The sequence below is a fragment of the Cuculus canorus genome, chromosome 11 (genome assembly GCF_017976375.1).
Source record: "Cuculus canorus isolate bCucCan1 chromosome 11, bCucCan1.pri, whole genome shotgun sequence".
Taxonomy (NCBI): Eukaryota; Metazoa; Chordata; class Aves; order Cuculiformes; family Cuculidae; genus Cuculus; species Cuculus canorus.
The window spans coordinates 12,692,260-12,710,810 of NC_071411.1; the positions used below are offsets into that span (position 1 = coordinate 12,692,260).

General features: G+C 40.9%; 1 long non-coding RNA gene across 1 annotated transcript in view; it reads left to right on the forward strand.

The window, feature by feature from the left end:
* Nucleotides 1–4,249: 4,249 nt before the first annotated feature.
* LOC128853317 (uncharacterized) overlaps nt 4,250–18,551 on the forward strand; it is a 113,077-nt gene continuing 98,775 nt past the window's right edge. The window contains exons 1-4 of the long non-coding RNA XR_008451773.1: nt 4,250–4,563; nt 5,129–5,256; nt 5,439–5,598; nt 7,864–7,963. This is a non-coding gene — a long non-coding RNA (uncharacterized LOC128853317). The remainder of the gene's footprint in view (nt 4,564–5,128; nt 5,257–5,438; nt 5,599–7,863; nt 7,964–18,551) is intronic.

Consider the following 18,551-nt stretch of genomic DNA (forward strand, 5'->3'; position numbering starts at 1 on the left):
ATCTCGGATGTCAATCTTGCAGGATGCATGCAGACTAGCTGATGTATTATCCAACCCTCAAATCAATTTAAGGCTACACTTCAGTTTGGCCCAGGGCCAGCTGTTGTCAGCAGCAGAGCTTCGCATGGTTTTGCATACAGTGCTGCCTGCGGAGGAGAGTCAGCTGAGCTTGTCCATGCTGTGTGCCCGCAACGAGCACTTGTGCTTGATGAGAGGGCAATAGCGGAAACAAGAATTAACCTCTCCCAGCCCCCTGAGAGGAGATTGTCTCTTACCAGCTCACTGCAGCCACTGACACAGGTTACACTTTTTCCATCTTACAGGGACTGGAGGAGGAAACCCATACAACACCCACACCAACACGGGGCACTGGGCAAAACCCTTGAGGAGAGGATACTCCAGCGCTCTGGTCCTATAGCACCAGCTTTAAAGGCCTGAAGCAATTTGCCTGTATAAAGAAATACAAGTCCCATGGGTCAGGTTTTGTCTTACGGATCTAAAAAGTACCACCCTCTTCAGTTTCAGATCCAAACTCTATCTCTCAGCAGGCTGAGTGTCCAACAGCTCCATGCATCACGCATGGATAATGTCTCGGGTGTTACCTAACACTGACAGCACAAATCTGTTGATATAAATTATTGATTATAGTAGGTATTTTTGCCCCTCATGAAGCTGTATTTTCCTTTAGTATTTTTATTAAAAATCACGGTGCAGACAAGAGTATATTCAAACCAGTTAGTGTTTTGCCCCCGTGTTCCTGAGGAAGACCAACCAGACAGCTATGTATTCCTACACACAGCTATCCTGTGTGGACAGCATGAGTATTTTAATAGACAGTTCTTGAGAGCAGAAGGCAGACATAAGACCTGATTCTGGTTTACACCCACTGGGACAATTTACTGCACTAAATTAATGCTGCAGATGTCTGTAACTGGAGAGGCTCAGGCGAATAACTCAGAGCATGAACACTGAACTAACCCCACTGTTAGTTTCAGAAAGAGGAATAGCTACTTAGTGAAAATCAGAGATGCATCAATTACGTTGCCACAATAACCTGGTGAATAACTAGTGGCATGGGAAAAAATTCTCTTCCACACGTGCTTGCATTGACAGAAGAGAGGACTCAGTGTCAATTTGCATGTAAGACATGGAAAAATAGTGCCTGCCAGAAGGGTCAAGTACCACTTGCAGCACCTCCTCCCATTCCAGGGGTGAAGTATGGGATTCTAACATTGCCTTAACAGGCTTCTTCCATTCATTCTCTACCATTTGCATTCACAGCTGATAACGAAAGCTGAACTTTCACATTTTGAAAAATGCTTAGTCCCACATTTATACTAAAACACAGTTTGAAAACCAAATATAATATTTAACTTTATTTTCCTTCCACTTTTGCTGAATCCAACCCTTTCTGAATGTACAAAATTGCAGAAGCACTCAGGCAAGAAAGATCTGTTAAAAGAAAATACTACCATCTCCTGCTTTCTACTTCTCTGTCTTTTGACACTTCTTTACAGCCATTTTTTCCCCAATTTTTGTGAAATGACAGAAGACTTGGTAGTTAATTAGATAAGTCTTCATGGCTGAAAACTTTCCGTCCTCCTGAGACATAGCACAACTGACTTCAACAATGTAACTGTCCTACAGAGCACCATTTCAAAATTCAAATATTTTTCATTTGCAGAAAAAAAATATTTGTCATTACAGCTAAAGATCTCATTTTACCTGTTCCTCATTGTACTACATCTAGCACCCAGTCTACCACAGAGAGATGCTCATATTATTACTCTAGGCTCAAACTCCACTTTTCACAACTAGTTATTCCAGGGAAACATACTGCAAAGAATGTCTACATAAAGGGAAGATTCTGGCTTTGTATTTCATTTTTCCATGTAACAGGCAGCAGTTCACATTGAGCCATAAAGCAGACAAGAAGAAAACAAGAGAAGGGAATTCTTTACTGCACTATTATTTATAGCTTTCTCCCACAGAGGATCTTCCTGGTAAGGGAGAGAAACCTTGTAGTTATACCACTCCGTGTGGCAATGCATATACATAAATTAAGACATCTCCCAGCAGAGGAATATAGCACTAATAAAGATACTGCTGGAATTGTCTGGGAGAAGCCTCAGGAGGTAAAATACTGTAGGATTAACTACTTTGTTATTAGGATTCTCTTTCTTCACATGGATGATGAAATTGTGACCATAAGAGTGAATGCTTAGTGCAGATTAATTTAATGTCCCAGTCTGAATGAAAGTGGTTGAAACCAAGAATATGTATTAACTGTCATCTCCAAAAGAGTTTATTGCTGCCCTCTCCCCACTGTGGGGTAATTATTCATCTTTGATGGAGACCCAGGGATCCTCTTACCACGAGCAGAGGGTTTCCGAACAGAAGTACAATTGTGTCAGGGACAAACTCTGCTATGTTGGAAAAATCACTGGCATATTTCTTGTTACAGAAATCACAGCTCCATATGCACAAGTCGGTCATGCTTAACCTACAGAATCCAGAATTCCTATTTATTCAGGAATTTTACCTATTCCTTTAATTCCAAATTCTCATTTTGTGATGTTTGCAACTTCTGATCTATCAAGGCAGTCTCTGCTTGTGAAACAGAGCTCCCTGGTCTGCCCTTCCCTCTATGGATAAGCGGCTTCAGACACAGCTGAACACATCAAGGTGGATTAGCTGCTTCTGTCCTCTTAGCCAGCCTCCACTCCAGTGACAGATAAACTGAAAAATTTAATCACAGACTCAAACATATGCAGAAAGACTCCAATCGTTTTATGCAAGAGATGAGATGCAGAAAAACATGCTGTTGATGTGATCTGTAAAAGACTAGTATGACATCCCACAAAATAAATCTGAATTTGTATACCCACAGTGGCAACCACTTCTTTTAACCTTTCCAAAAGCATTTGCTTAATGACCATTGAGTCAAGACTGTCAACGCTAAGCTGGAAATAGTAGCTACATGCATAGGTGAACCTGAAAGCTAGCAAAGGGCTCTGGATGCATCATGCTCCTGAGCTGAGCTAACAGCAATGTGCCGCGGGGCAGACGGGGAACGTCTCAGCTTCAGCTCGGGTGCATTAACCTCAGCTCCCTTCAACTTTGTGCCTTCAGCCTAAGACAGAAGACACCGTACAGTGATCCTAGCCACGGGGCCATGAGCGGAAAGATATAAATGGCAGCAATTAACAGACCTCATTTCCCCACCTCCTTGCGGGACTGTAAATGGAGGGGTCGCGAGCCTGGGGCACACCTGGGAGCTGAGGAGATATAAAAATATTAACATTAATTTTTTAAAAAAGGAGATGGAGAGAAAAAGTCATGAAAACCGTTTCAAAGCTTCATGTGCTGGGTGCCGGCATCCTCTGCGACCCTTCACTCGCACAGCCCAGTGCTGCTGAGGTGGGTATCACCCCCTGTCCACAGGGCCACCCAGAGCCCCAGCCTCCTCCAGCCCCACTGCAAGACCACAGCAGCACCAAGTGGGAAAGACAGGCACACTGAAAATATTGTAAGGGTCTGGGTGTCTTTACATGGCTCATTTTACAAGAAAAAAAAACCACAAAAGCCCAAAAAAAAACCTTCACCAAATTTTTTTCTTCTAGAGGAGATGGAAAAAGTAGGAGGATGTCTGTAAATTTTCCCTGCATCCCAACACCACCTTAAGAACCCTTAATGAACCTGAAGTTTGTGCTCTCATCCCTGCTTTGCATTTTCCAATGAAGTATTTAAAGGATACTCAAAGATTCAAACAGAAGCCGTAGCTGCAAGCCGTGCCCACAGCCTGTAACCCTCCCTGGGCCCTTGCCCAGCCCTGCTCTTATTTCCAAATCTGCAGCAGACTAAGAGAGATTTTAATATTGCCTGTCTATTTTGCAGCGCTCTAAGACTGTGCTCGTAAATTATTCATGTCATACAGTTAGACAAGGGAGATTTTACAGGAAAGAAAATTAAAAAAATAAAATAAATCTCAAATTACCCCTAAACCTAGCTTTGTAGTGTTGTTGTTTGTGTTTTGCCAGACCCTGTCCTCTGGTGCCACGGTACAAGGTGTCGCTACATGGAGAGCACACACAGAGCTGAACTTTCCAAACCCTGAAACAAAAAAATGAAAAACAAGGGATTTTATGACCGGAGCAGAAGGAGCCACCTCCCAGCTCTGAGCCCATATCTGCCTCCTGCACATTTCTAGTGTAACTCTGATGCTCGAGAGCAGTTGGATAATCTGAATTTCTGGCTAGAGGAGCAAGTGGTCTGGCCAACAATGCAATTACCCTGCTCTCCTGATGGGCAACGGGCTGCCCAGTCCTGCCCAGTCCCATCAGACAGCAGACAGCTGCTGGAAGCTGCCCTTCTCACTGGCCTCTGAACACTCACAAAAGAGCCTCAACGCGCCAAGGTTTGTAATATACCGCTCATGGATTCTGGCCACACCAAGATTTTGATCATTCAGTCGAGAGGGTCAGGAGCTGTTGCTGTGTATTTGCTGTCACTGAGGACCTGGTGGGACATCAGGAGCTCTGTCAGCTGGGAGACTAGAAAAAGGTCAGTGAAATTTGAATTTCACAAGGGACTTAATTTACCTGTGTTACCACTCAGGCTCTTAAAGGGAGAAAAACTGACCAAAAGCCTGAATTAATATGCCATGAGATAACAGCTAAATTAAGCATTTTAGGATATTGTCTGAACCTAATCACATAATTTAACAGCTACTTAAAGAGCAGTAATCCCTTGGAAGGGAAAGTCAGACTCCTTCCTTTTCAAAGGCCTTCACAAGCATCAGTGGCAGCAAGGTCAGTGTTATTAAGCAATTTGCCTGGCTGCTGGTAAGATGATACATCGCTAAACCTTACTATGTGTAAAACATAATTTGTGGGAACGAGTCCTGATGTCTTCGGTGCTACCACAAAGGAAAGCTTGTCATCTCTTACTGTCTTTGCTATCTAAATTCCTGATTTTTATTTCTAGAAAGGATTTGTATGCCCCACAATTACACTTTTCCTTGACATTAAATATTCTTTATGCATATCCCTTGGCTTAAATCCCAAAAGTTACCATTGGTTATGTGTATTCTCCTTCTTTCCACTCTGTCTTGTATCTGGAATATCAGCGTTGTATTTCAAGGTCCTGATCAGGAATGGGTCCCTGTTGTGCTGAACGCTGCGCAAACAGAGATTAAGAGAAGCACCTGTTTTGGAGAGATAAATTCCACATTCAGGAAGGACTGGCACTTTCCAGGTGAGGCATATTTCTGCAGGTCTTCTGGCTGGCCATGGAGAAGTAGAGCTGGCATCAGCGAAGCCACGGGCATTTACTAGATGGTAATCCAGCCCCTGGAGATGTAGGTGAGGACAAACAGCTATGATTTTGCATTGTTTGTCATCATCTTGCTGAAGGCTGAGATCACACTCTGTTTGCAGATGGAAGGACACCCTGACTTCTGTTTGCCATGAGCTGGGGAGTCTGCATAAGAGCCTGTCGCAGAGGATGGCAGCAATCTCATCACCATCGTCTCAGTAACAGGGACATTGGAAGCTGTTGGTTTGCTTTGCTGTACTTCACACAAGATGTAAATTGAAGGTTTGTTTGTTTCTTTTTTTTTAAGTATAACAGAAGTTCTCTGCCTGGAGGAGACCAAAGGGGGGACCTCAAAGCAGCTACTGCTTCCTCACAAGGGAAGGAGATGGCACTGATCTCTTGTCTCTGGTGACAAATAATAGGACCTGAGGGAATGGCAGGAAGATGTGCCAGGAGAGGTTTAGGCTGGACATTAAATCAGAGGGTGGTAGAGAACTGGAACAGGTTCCCCAGGAAAGTACCCACAGCCCAAGCCTAACAATATTAAAGAAGCATTTGGGCAATGCACTCAGACACGTGGTGTAAATTTTGGTGGTGTCCTGGGCAGGGATAGGAGTTGGACTCGACGATCTTTGTGGGTCCCTTCCAACTCAGGTCATTCTGTGATTCTGTGAAGCTGTATCCACTGGCGTGACCCTCACAGTCTCTCCAGCAGGTTAATGCTGGTCCCTGCCATGGGCTCTAATGGGAGTTCGCATCATGTAGGAAAGCAGAAGGCTGCTATGTAGGAACAGGGTAACTTTACACCCTCTATTATTATTAAATGAAACAAGTAAATAACTAAAATACTTTATATTTCAAATAATAAATGCAATCATAAGAAATGAAATAATAAAGTAAAACAAGTAAATAAAGTGTGTGTTTCAGAAGGGGACAGAACTGAAGCTCTGTGACTGAACAATTTCTGTCAGGTGCAGCAGTATTAAGAAGCACAAAGTGATAACCGCGAATATCTATTTTTCTCATCTGTTGAAAGAAAATACGCATACCTATACAATGTAAACAGGTCAGTATTTACCACAGGCAACAAGTTATGCAGAGGTGGTGAATATGTATTCTGCTACAAGCTCGTGGAGATAGTCTTCATGTCATAACCCACAGGTATTGCAAGATTAGAGCCTCAGCTTATTTTATCTGTACAGACTGCACTCTGATTCCTCTCTGAAGGTCACACTCTTCAGAGGTGTTTAATGAACAGCTACTGTAAACGGTCGTTAACAAGTTTGATGAGGAATCAACCCTTCACTTTGCAACTTCTTCTGGTCCTCACAGTGGCGGCAGGAGATGGAAATTCCATCAGTCTGAAGGCAATTTTGTTAGCAATCGCAAAGAGAGCTCTAATTCTTCTACTTAATTGCTCACATCCCGGTGGGAAAAAAAATGTTACCAATTTAAGACTCGATTACATGAGCGCTGGATGTCCTTACACGGGCCCCACCAGCCTCTAACAACCAATTTGTTCTCTAATGCAACCCCATCTTTAATGTTCAGTAATAATAAAATCCTGGTAAATAAAACTTTTGCCTTCATTATCGCTTTTGTTTCGGATATCGATAAAACTGTTGCAAACATTAATTAACACCATTAGGTATTGTAAATACTCTCTTGTTGATACTCCCACAATGAAGTGCCAGGACTGGCCCAGCGATGCTTCTGTCCCTCAGCAACTCATTTCTTGCACTTTTTTTTTTTGATTTTTAGTATAAATTTTAAAATATATACTTACTAATTATTTAATATATTTTTAAATATTATCTATATTGGGGGAGGGCAACAAAACACGCAATTCTCACTTATTTTCCTCACGATTCTAGGTTCTCTCCCGCAGTTTGGAATCACGGACCCCCCCAAGCTGCTCCCCCACGGAGCTCCCCCAGGAGCCCCCACGCAGCTGCGCGCCGCACCGCTACTGCACCCCGCGCAGCACCCCGCGCAGCACCCCGCGCACCGCACCGCGCACTGCACCCCGCGCACTGCACCCTGCGCAGCTGCGCACCGCACTGCGCACTGCACCCCGCGCAGCTGCACATCTTGCTGTGCGCCCCTCTGCGCATTTCACCCGGCGCAGCTGCGCACCTGCATATCTCAATGCGCTGCGCGCTCTGCGCTGCTGCCCGTCTCACTGTGCACTTCTTCATCCCCGCGCAGGTGCGACCCACACCTTGCGCTGCACCCCGCGCAGCTGCGCGTCTCACCGCGCACCTCATCCCGCGCAGCTGCGCGCCTCCCCCCGCGCAGCTGCGCGCCCCGCGGTCCCACGGGCGTTTGAGCATCAGCCCGTGCGGAGTTCAGCCCGTGGCAGCCCCGACACTTTAAGAAGGGTGTTTTTTTCACTGTCGCCCATCCCATCCTCCCCCGGATGCCTCCCTGCCGGGGGCTGGGGCGCTGCCCCCGCTCTTCTCCCGTTCGGCAATTTCTTTGTTTAAATGTTTCTTGGTTTTTATTTTTTTTATTACTTTTTTTTTTTCTTCCTCTCAAAAATCACAGCGCCCGAGTCAGGCGGGGGATGCAGGAGAGCTTTGTTTAAAGAAAAACTACACAAGAAAGAGCATCCTGGGAGTTCAGGAGCAATCGGGCGTGAAAAAAGGTAACACCGAAAAGAAAAAATTCGTCTGATCCCTCTGAGGTCTGGATTTTTAATTTAGTTTAAAGGAAATTTTTCGGCTGGCTGCTGCCTCGCCCCCGCCCTGCCCGGGGGCTGCCCCAGCAGGGGGTTCTGCGCCCGCTGCTCTCTGCTGCTTGTAGTCCCTAAGCTGATTAGGCTGGAGTTTTTATCTTGAGCGAAACATCTCTAAGAAACCTTTGGTATTCGGAAGGCTATAGTTTCTTTGCCAGATTCAATGGATGTGAACTTCATTTGGCTGAAAACTGTGCAAAATGTGTTTTTATACCAAGCTAGCTAACCCGAAATACCTATTGCAATGTAAAATCCTAATGGAGTGAGATGTGTGCAACTTGCATTTTCATGTAGGTGGTTAAACCAGGAATGTATCTGCCCCCCGTCTCTTCTGTTCAGCTACACGGAGGTTAAAAACAATCTGTGTTTTGTTTCACAAAAAAGAAAATATATTAAAATGTACTTATAGACACTGTGAGGCTTCCAAATAATCTTGAGAAGCTTGGGTTACGCTCCTGGAGATCCCATTTACTTTATTTATGTATAAATGAGTTGTAGAACTGTGCTGTAAATTGTTGTGTTGCTTTATGCTTGTTGAGCACAGACTTCATTTCATCTGAGATGCGGTGATACTTAAGTAGCTGATTAAGTGCGAATCTTTCGGGATGGAAGGTAGTTTACAGCCAAAGCCACCTGTACTCGGCATTACAACAAAGTTAAATGCTGTGTGAAAGGCATCATAAATCTGGGTCTCACCGAGTGCATTCTGCAGAAGAAAGTTCAATAGTTTTGACAATTAAGGTGTTTAATTAGAAAAGATGAGAATGCATAGCACCACGTGACACACGTTTTTCTATTTTTTCTTTTTTAATTACTTACAATGCATTCTTTTGATAAGTTTTGCAGCACTGATGATTTACATGGTATGTGTTGGGTGCACGGTTTCTTTGTGAAAAGGGGTGCTCTGAATGTTTGTACTACAGAAAATTTGTTGGTGTTGCTGTTGCAAAAGAGTGTGCACTGCTCTGATACCTTAATAATCAGTAAAGGACTAACATTTATTTATATTAAATAGAATAGTAGAACTCGTACTAAGTAAAAGATCAAAGGACTCATAATCTGATGTAAGGAAAATCTTGGACACCTGGAGCAAAGGATATATTAAATTGGGCCCTGTCATCAGGATTGCCAGTTCAGCTGAGAAATGTAGGGGGGAAGTGTCCTTAGATGAACTACCTTGTTATACACCTATACACATACAAGTACATACCTCCAAGGAGAAAGCTACCTGTCTCCAGGAGCAGACCCCTACTCACTGAATACGTGCAGTAGAAAACTTGTGTGATGCAATCACGTATAACTTTATTACAATGGTATGTAAATCATTCATCATTTATAGAGGGAAGTAATTGGCATGTATTCACTTTGTAACTGTTCTAATAAATTGAGTGTGGAGGCTCTGGTCAGGTGTGGTTGGTTTGTGGAAAGCCACCAAGCACTCAGCCTTGCAAAGCTTTGAAATAAAATCAATGTCTCGACTTGGTGTGTGAGATGGACTATTTGCATGCTAGCTGACTAATCTGACTTCTCGGACAGCTTTGGTACTAATAGCACTTTGGCTGTAAAGGACAAATTGTTCCCTGTTACCCTTGCGTAAGCAACTGCTGCTCGTACCCAGGTACCATACTGTCCTCGGCACAAGCCAGTTACTGGTGAGACAACAAATGAAGTCCTCTAATGCATCAGCTAGGAAAGAATTAAGGCAATACAACATCTAAATGGTTGTCATTAAGTTCCAGGGTGAACGGCTGTGCAAGTATCAGGTGTGGTAGTTTCTTGCTTGTGCAGAAGGACTGTTCTGTAAGGAGAAGGGAAGAACAGTCCTTCCTCTCTGAAAGCCCCAAAAGCTGCTGCATTGCTCCTTCGATGGCACATGTTCATAAAGTCACCAAACACAGAACTGTGCAAAACCCCATCTGCGGAGTACAACTGCCAGCAGCACTCGCTTGATTTATTTTTAGATGTCTCTTTAGATGCTTGGCGAATAAATCCCACTTAAAAAATATTTTAGCAAATTAAAACGTCATCATTTGTAAGCCTGTTATCCCGCTCTGTCACTTTTCAGATTAATTATTACATAAACAAAGGAGGTTGGGAAGGTTTGTTTGCTTCTCCATGGTTGCCTTAGGTGACCTCTACTCTGCATGGTGAGTCAAACTTGAGTGACTAAAAAGAACAATGACTCACGCTATTAATCTAAAATAAATAACCTTCCTTTTTAATCTAGGTAAAAGGAAATCTGCACCTTCTCCTAGCTTTAATGCCACTGTTGCTAAACTGTTTGCCAAAACCAAGGAGGAAATTGAAAGTTTTGGGACAATCCATCACACCCATTTTTAACTTATAGCTTTTGCATTTGTAATTAATTATATGCTTTGATTGGAGTTAACGTAGATGGTACAAATTTTAATATGCCCAGAACTACAGACATAGGTATAATTCTCTCATAATAGGAGAGAATGTTGCAGTATTTGAGTCAATGTTTCATCTCTTTATTTAGAACTTTAACCGAGGAAGGATTAATTCTAGCAGACCGATAGACCTGTTGGAGAGGGGGAGGCTAAGTGAGCTGAACCCCAGCAATGGGCCTTGCAGGTACTGCCAGCCAGTTTTATTGATGGCAGAGAGGGATGTATATTTGAAATACCTAGTTTCGCAGCAAGCATATAGTAAAATCGTTTCCTTCACCACTCTGAATTTAAAAAAAAAAAAAAAAGCATCAGATGAGATCCTATTTTAAGGATTTCTCTTCAGAAGCACAGATGCTACAGTACTAGAAAGAGACCAAAAGTACAATCTTCAAAGATATTAAATAAAGGATGTTATGTAGTTTAATTTGTGCTCTCTTTATAATTACCAGAAATAATTAAAATTACATCATACTTACATTTTCTTCTAACTCAGCTGCTATGAAATACAGTTACAGATATGAGAAGGGGAGTAAAATTTAACCTTTTAATCTCTAGCCAAATTAAGGTCAGCTCTCCAATATCCTCAGCTTAGGTGGCAATTTTATTTGCAAACCATAAGAAGAGGCATGAAGGATACACACAAGTGCCATCCGCACAAAATTGGAACTAGGTGGTCCCACTGGGCATTTTTATTTACAATACACTCCTTAGCCTAGCTAGAAATGCCTGTGGCGTATTGCAAATGAGTGCAGGCTGCCTTGTGCCTTATTATGTCTTTGTTCTTCAGCGTAATGCGGGGAAGGCTCACAGCCAGCATATTCACTTTCATTAGCAGAAAGTGTCGTCCTCAGGTTGTGAACTCTGCCCCTGCAGAAAGGCAGCTCCCTATTTATCTATACAGGGCATAGCGAATCTCTTGTGGAAACTGAATTCATTTATAATTAGACTCTCCAGGGCCTTGTTTCTCAGGATGTCTTTGATACTAAAATAATGCAGGAAGGTTGTAGACATGATCACGTCATATAAAAAATGGTTCCCCTGTATCTCCACTAATAAAATCAGTGAGTTAATTTCACTGCTTTAGGCACCGCTGACAAATGCAATCACTGACTTTTTGCTGAAACATACTCTATTTTGATATTTTTCATGGAAAATAGTAATTTATTAGAGGAGATAAAAAACTGTCATGGCACAGTAGTGAAGCTTGTCTTCAGAAACATTTTTGGGGTCCTGAAATTATTTTCAGAACTAGATCTTTTCTGGAGCTAAGTGAATAACTTAATGATTACAGTATCCAGTTCAGGTCTTGGCAACCACATTCACCGTAAAGGTATCCTACATTTATTTGTAATACACCAAATGATACTGGAAAAGGTCTGATGGGCTTTGTTATTTTTAACAATGAAGCAGCTTGTCATTTTGGAAGATATGTCTTAAAGTAAGATGTGCAGCCTGTGTCCACATTAGGGGATCAGCTCAAGCTGAGCCACAGAGAAGAGGCAATGAGCTAATGCAAAGATATTGGGAAAAATTGCTTCTCTAATTACTAGATGGAGTGCTTACCGGTTTTATTTTTTTTCCTTTTCACTTCCAGTTGTCATTGTGGTACAGCTGAGAAGTGCAAACTGGGAAGGAGAAGTATTTCCGAAAAGCAGGAACCGTGCCTTAGTGGGTTTTTTTTTGTTTGTTTGTTTGTTTTTAAATGAAACTGCTCCCACTAATGCTCACGAAAAAATGTTTTCAAACGATGTTTCTGTCAAGTAGAAAATATTATTATGGATAACTCAGGTGAGCTCTTTCTGCTGCTACTTTTGTTGTAGAGATAAAAATCTCCTTTAAAAATATTGTATTTAAAAAAAAAAGTTTGCATTTTTGTAAATAATGCTATTATTTTTATTCTGGAGAAAATCCATAGTCAGAATAAAGCAGTGGGAGGTCCAGCCAGGAGGAGATAATGGAAGTTTTAACTAAATGAAAACTTTCAGCCTGTGATTCAAGAAATAAAATTGAATAGGATGACTTATTCTATCTCCTGCAGTTTTGGAGAACTGAATGTTTTGATGGGTTTAAAAAAAACCCTAAACATCTATGTTTACTCTAATCCCTGAATAAAAGTGAACAGAATAATTCCTTTATTCTAGTTCGGCTGCCTGGAAATGTTCTTCAGGATAGCGAGAGAAGTCTTAAACAAACCAGAAGAAAAAAATGTTTCTTTACAGCCCTGGCCTTAAATAAAATAGCTGTGACAATGAGACTTGCTTTTCTTTCTCAGGCCAGAATAGTAAAAGCACTGGCAGGCTTGATACCTGATCCAATCACAGCAGAGTGGGTGCTCAGTTCAATTCTGCTGTGAACCACCAGATCTGTGCTTTCCTATTGTCAGCTTGGCATAACTTTTTAGAAATCAGCACGTATTAACTTTGATAGTATTTACGCATAATTTCTAACTACTAAAACTTTCAATCCTCAGAAATATCTTTAGTGAAAGTAACTGTGCCTGTGAAGTGCTGACCTCTGATATAACCTAGAAAAATTATATCAGCGTGGATCACCGTGCAGGTATTTTACATGTTCTTTGTTTCTTCAGACTTGCAATGATGCACTAGAACAGTTCTGCTGGAGGAAGTGCCACTTTTCCTATGAATACAAGATTTATTGTTGTGAAATTGGTAGAGAAATTTCTAGGGGAAAAGATTTCATTGACATGGATGATTATTTTGCGACTCTCGTAATCTCTTTTCACGATACCAAATAATACTCTTATTTATGATAACTTCAAAAGCTGCAGAAGAGTTAGGGTGGAATCTTGGTCCAAGTATAACCAATTGCAAGATTTCTAGTGACTTCAGCGGTACTAATATTTCATCCCTGATGTATTAGACTTGTTATTTATCTCTAGGTTTTTGCAAGCCTTCTGAAGTGCTATATCCAATTGCATGTCCAAATGTTATATACAGCTGCAAACTCCAGCCCAATATCCTGGTGAAACAACTTCCATGTTTAAAAGTTAGGCACTTACCGAAGTGCTTTGCTACAAGGTATTTCATTTATAATGCTGTACATCATGGGATCACACTATATCACCAAAACCTGAAATCCAATTACCATTGGAACTGAATGTGGCAGCAAATATAATGGCTACCACTATACAGTATTTTAGATGCGGGGACTACAGTGGACAGCTAGAAGTAGGAAACATTCACTTTTTTGGTGGCAATTTGTTTTATTTTCTATTTTCGTAGGTCCTCTTGACTTTTGCTTAGTTGTTACTCAGACAAATATCTGTTCAAATGTTGCAGCTGATGGGAGCAGACTAACTAAAAGTAAAATTCAAGTTAGTACTTCAGTTTTGTCCACAAGATACTGTGTTAAAAATCAGATTTGCTTAGATTATCCAAGTGTTCACTGTCCGAATACAACAATATGCTCTAGTCGCTGACCATATCTACTTGTAGCAGAATTCAGTATTAATTCTATTTTTATAAAAATCAGTGTGTTGGAAACAACAGATTTTACGTCATTTAACAGACATGTCCCTCCATGTTGTTCTTCTGCAGACTGACGTTACCAATATCACATGATTTAAACTCCCTTTTCCTGAATTTCTCTCTCGTGCATGCCTGAGTGCCCTTGCAGCATCTTGCCATCCCAGGTTCAGCATGTGTCCTTCGCACCTGTGGGAGAGTGGAGGGCACAACATTGACATATATTTTTTCTCTCCAGCTGCTCTATGATTCAATAACCAAAATGTTCCAGTCCATAGAAACCTCTCCTTTGTTAAAAGCCTTTTATTTTAGTGTTTTTGTTTCTGTATGAGCTTTGAAGAATGTGTGAAGTCTTTGATATCTGTTCTGAAGCTGTTGGTTCAACCAAGGCATTTACAGTTGGACTTAATGCCTTTTCCAACCTAAATTATTCTGTCATTCTGTAAGGCCTGAGAAATTTTCTTGAATAGTTTTGCCTACATCCTCTGCTGTGATCAGATGAACTGGATCGGTTGGGAGAGTTTCTGCTTAAGGAGATGCTTTGGTGGTGGACGTTGAGATAGGGTAACTCCAATGGCAGCCAGTGCCATTTCTTGCCAGTTTCTGGCAAGAAAAAGAGGAAATGTACAGGGAGGAAGAGGACATTTGCTTATCGTTAGGTGGTTTTAGTCACTGTTTCTGTTTTCTGAATTCTTCCAAGAGCTTTAGGGGTTCAGCAGCTTTGGATCAGTCCAAAAGTCGCTTTAAGAGCATCCTTGATCCTGAGCTGTATGGATTTTCTCTTAACTCTCTTTATCCTTAGATATACCATCAGATAAATTTTTCTACCATACTAATATTCATGTATTCCATTTGAAGACCCATTTGAGAATAGTAGGTAGCCTTTTAGTCTATAGAGGGACAACCCTCGTATCAAGTGTTATCTAAAGGTCTGCAAACTGTCACACTTACCACGATAAAAGTGTTTCTTGTCTATCAGAATAATACAAAATTTGAGTAAAAAAATAGTGGGTTCTGTAGTTTCGGTAAATGAAAAACAAAAGAATACACTGATTAGAAAACCCTTGTAACACTTTGCTATAAGAAATGACATTGAATCTGAAAGCTTCATAATATTTAAATATATTTCATGACAGAACACTGGCACCATTTAAAAGGTCTTAGGTGCTTTGAATTCCTGATGGATTTGACAGCTTGACAGTGATTTGTAAACCAAAGGTGTTGGCACAGCTTGCTCCTCTGTCGGAGCAGGTATCAAAGTTCAGACTCTAGGCGAGTCACCACTTGAACGCTGAGATGAAAAATTGCTCTCTGATAAATGTTTTCACTAAGGAAGAAACGAGCTTCTGCTCCTGAAAATAGTAAAGCCTGATCTGAAAATGATTCAAACCAATGGAAAGACTTCTATTAATTTTTATGGCCTTAGATTCAACCAACCTTTTCAATTTGGTATCATATAAGTTGGGCTGAACATGAAATTTGAGTATCCTTGTCACTCTTTCATAATCTTCCTTCCAAACATGAATTCTTATTTTCTGTTCACACCAAAATGCAATTTACTTTGATTCTACTGGGATTTCTCTGTCATAACCTAAAATATAGTTACAGGTGTAACAGGACAACTTAAGATTACACGCTCATGATTTTAAGTAAAATAATTCAATTTTCAAAGATAGGCTGTTTCATGATCTTCCATTGGAATCTCAACAAACATAGAAATAATTAGCTGGGGTGACTGAGCATGAAACACCACACCTGCAAAGTTTGTTAGCCGTGAAAATTTACAATTGTTTCCATTGCAGTGCTGTATTTTGCACATTAAACTGAACCCATATAACATTATTAAACTATAACTTTTCATGGCTAACAAACTTTGCAAGTGTGGTGTTAAATGCTCAATTGCACTGGTTAATTATTCACATGATTTCTAGCATCCCTGTAGGTGGCTTGGAATTGGCACATGTGGGCAGTAAAAGCCCTGCCAAGCCCTTACCCTGGAAAAAGGCAGTAAGGTGCAAACATTTTAAATTGAAATCATGGATATTTTTTATAGTGCTCTATTTTTAGCTAAGCTCTGGAAATCCTGGAAAGGCGATTGATAGCCTGCAGGATGTCAAGAAATCCTTTCTGAGGGGAAGAATGGTGAAGCACTGGAATTAATAGATGTTAAGAGCCACTCCATAGCCTAAGCTATCTGCTTATCTCGCCTTATTGAGAGATGGTAGAACTGCTCTCAACAGCTACAGACACCCTCTTCTCTGCATTTTTCTTCTGAAGTGCTGTCACAGATTCTCCCTTGCCAGAGGCTGCCCTTACCTTGAGAGCTCCCTAGTCATGAATGCTGACCTGGGAAGTGCTCGTGGAAGCTGCTCCCTAGATCGCGGTACCTCTCTGCTAGCAGTTCTCAAGAGATCAGTACAACCCAAAGTTGTCTTATTTTTCTGGAGAAAAACATGGAAAAATGGATCAAAATCACCCCTTCAGGTCCCTTCCAGCCTCATTTGTCTCTGTGTCGAAGAGGCGCAGGCATAGAATATGCTTTTTCAGTGTAAGACAGTCTGATGCAAGCGCATGCTGGCTTGTATTTGCTGCAAATGATCAAGTCTCAGTAACTTCATCTGGAATTTCATAATTTTTGTCTGTTTTTTTTAAGATGAAGTGTAAGTATCACTTTCTCTATTTTGGCAGCCTAAGAAACTGAAACAGGAGAGAGATACAGACCTGTTCTCCTAGCATTAGCAGCAATATTTCAAATTATGTCAGTCGTGTCCAACTTCACATCGCTTACCCGTGAAGTAAATCACTGGTACAAGTCAAAACAGAACCAGTGTCCTAAATCTCAGTCTGAGTCCCTATCCCTAGTGCATCGTGACTCTAGTAGCAGTCATTTTTTCCAAGTGATGCTCACCGTTTAAGAGCATAGCAAAATCTCAGTTGCAGCTTTGAAAATCACTGATTTTATTGTAAGTATAATGAAGGTCATTTGAAATCCACCATATGTAAAATGCTTTATGTTTGCATGCTTGTTTCTGCTGCTTGACGCGTTACTTAGTTTTACATTAGGCTAATGTAGAACAATATTAATGAGGAAACCAAGGTGTAATGTTCTTGCAAGAGTGCTGACAGAAGTGAGTCCAAGTTTTAACCAGGGATTGCTTGCTTTAGCGTTATCTCTATTGCCGTTAAAACATGCTCTACATTTTCTGGGCAAATATCATTTGGAATTAATTGAATGGAAAGGAGGATGTTCAGAAAATGCATCTTTAGAGTTGTTGAAGTATGACTTTTTAATCAAACTGAGTGATTGTAAACATAAATTAGTTCTTGTTCTTCTTGCTGACTGGAAAATGAAGAAGCGTGTACACTTCTAGGTTAAAATCTTTCTCATGAGTTTGCAGTTTCAAACCTTGCAGATGCTTTGCTGGCCTGCTAGAACCATTATGTAATGGTTATTTCTTGAATGTTACTTGAAGTACAGGCTTTCTGCATGTATACTGATTTTTAAGTTTTTACTGTATTCCATTGTTCCCCACATTCCTGAGATGTCATCTTATGGCAAAATTTTGCTTATGCTTCTTTCTCCTTCCTCTGGGAGAACAACATTTCAAGGTAACCTTAAGAACAATTTCCGATACATTTTCTTCAGAAGGAGTGACCTGAGGCTTTAGGACAACAGTGAGCACTAAAAATACTAAGTGTATTGTTTTGCTATGCAGTTTTTATATTATCTGAATAAAGCTTTGGACTTGGTAGGTCTTAAGCTTCTCTGGAGTTCTCTTTGGGGGAGAGAGAGAACACGATGTGGATGTTCCTTGAGTATCCATAGTCTAATTAGGTATAAGCTGTAAAGCTGAATGATCCCATTTAATATTCACTGGGTAGTCTGATTAGCGTTTGGTCTGAAGCTTTATAGCAGCAGAAAGAAATCTGAGTAGCAATGTGCGCACCTGAAAGGAAGATCTTAACACATTAACAACATCCTAGTCATATTCATGATTAAATACTAAAGTGTAGTTCCTTTTATTTGTTTAGTACTAGTTATATAGAAAGAAACCTCAAATATGTCACAATTTGACTTAAAGAACATTACAAGACCCCCTTAAAGATTTTTAAACCTCTTCTGCCAGCAACGTACAGAAGGAATGTGAGAAATGCTAGTAATAAGTAAATATATGTAATAGGAAATGTTGTCTTTGGGCGGTTTCAAGTATTTCTTCTGATGTAGCTTGCTGCTCTGGCTTGAGTATGATTCTGCATGTGGTGAACACACTAAAAAGTTAGCCCAAAGGGACCAACAGCAGATTTTGATTTCATAGAAAATAATTTGCCAAAGGTTCAGAAGTCTCTCGTTCCACATTGTGATGATGATGTCTGTCTGGGTTTTCAGGATTTCTTTAAACATGTAGTCAGCAATAATTATTTCCAAACATTAAAAAAGCTTGTAAAAATGTAGATGAACAAAGGAGAATGGCTTTAAAGAAGAACTGAGAGGGCAGTTTTTAATTTTGTTTATTAAAAGGGAAAATATAGATCCTGCTTGCGCTGTTCCTAACGGAGAAGTTAAATAAAAATGAGCTGATCAGCAGCTGTGATCCGGAAAGT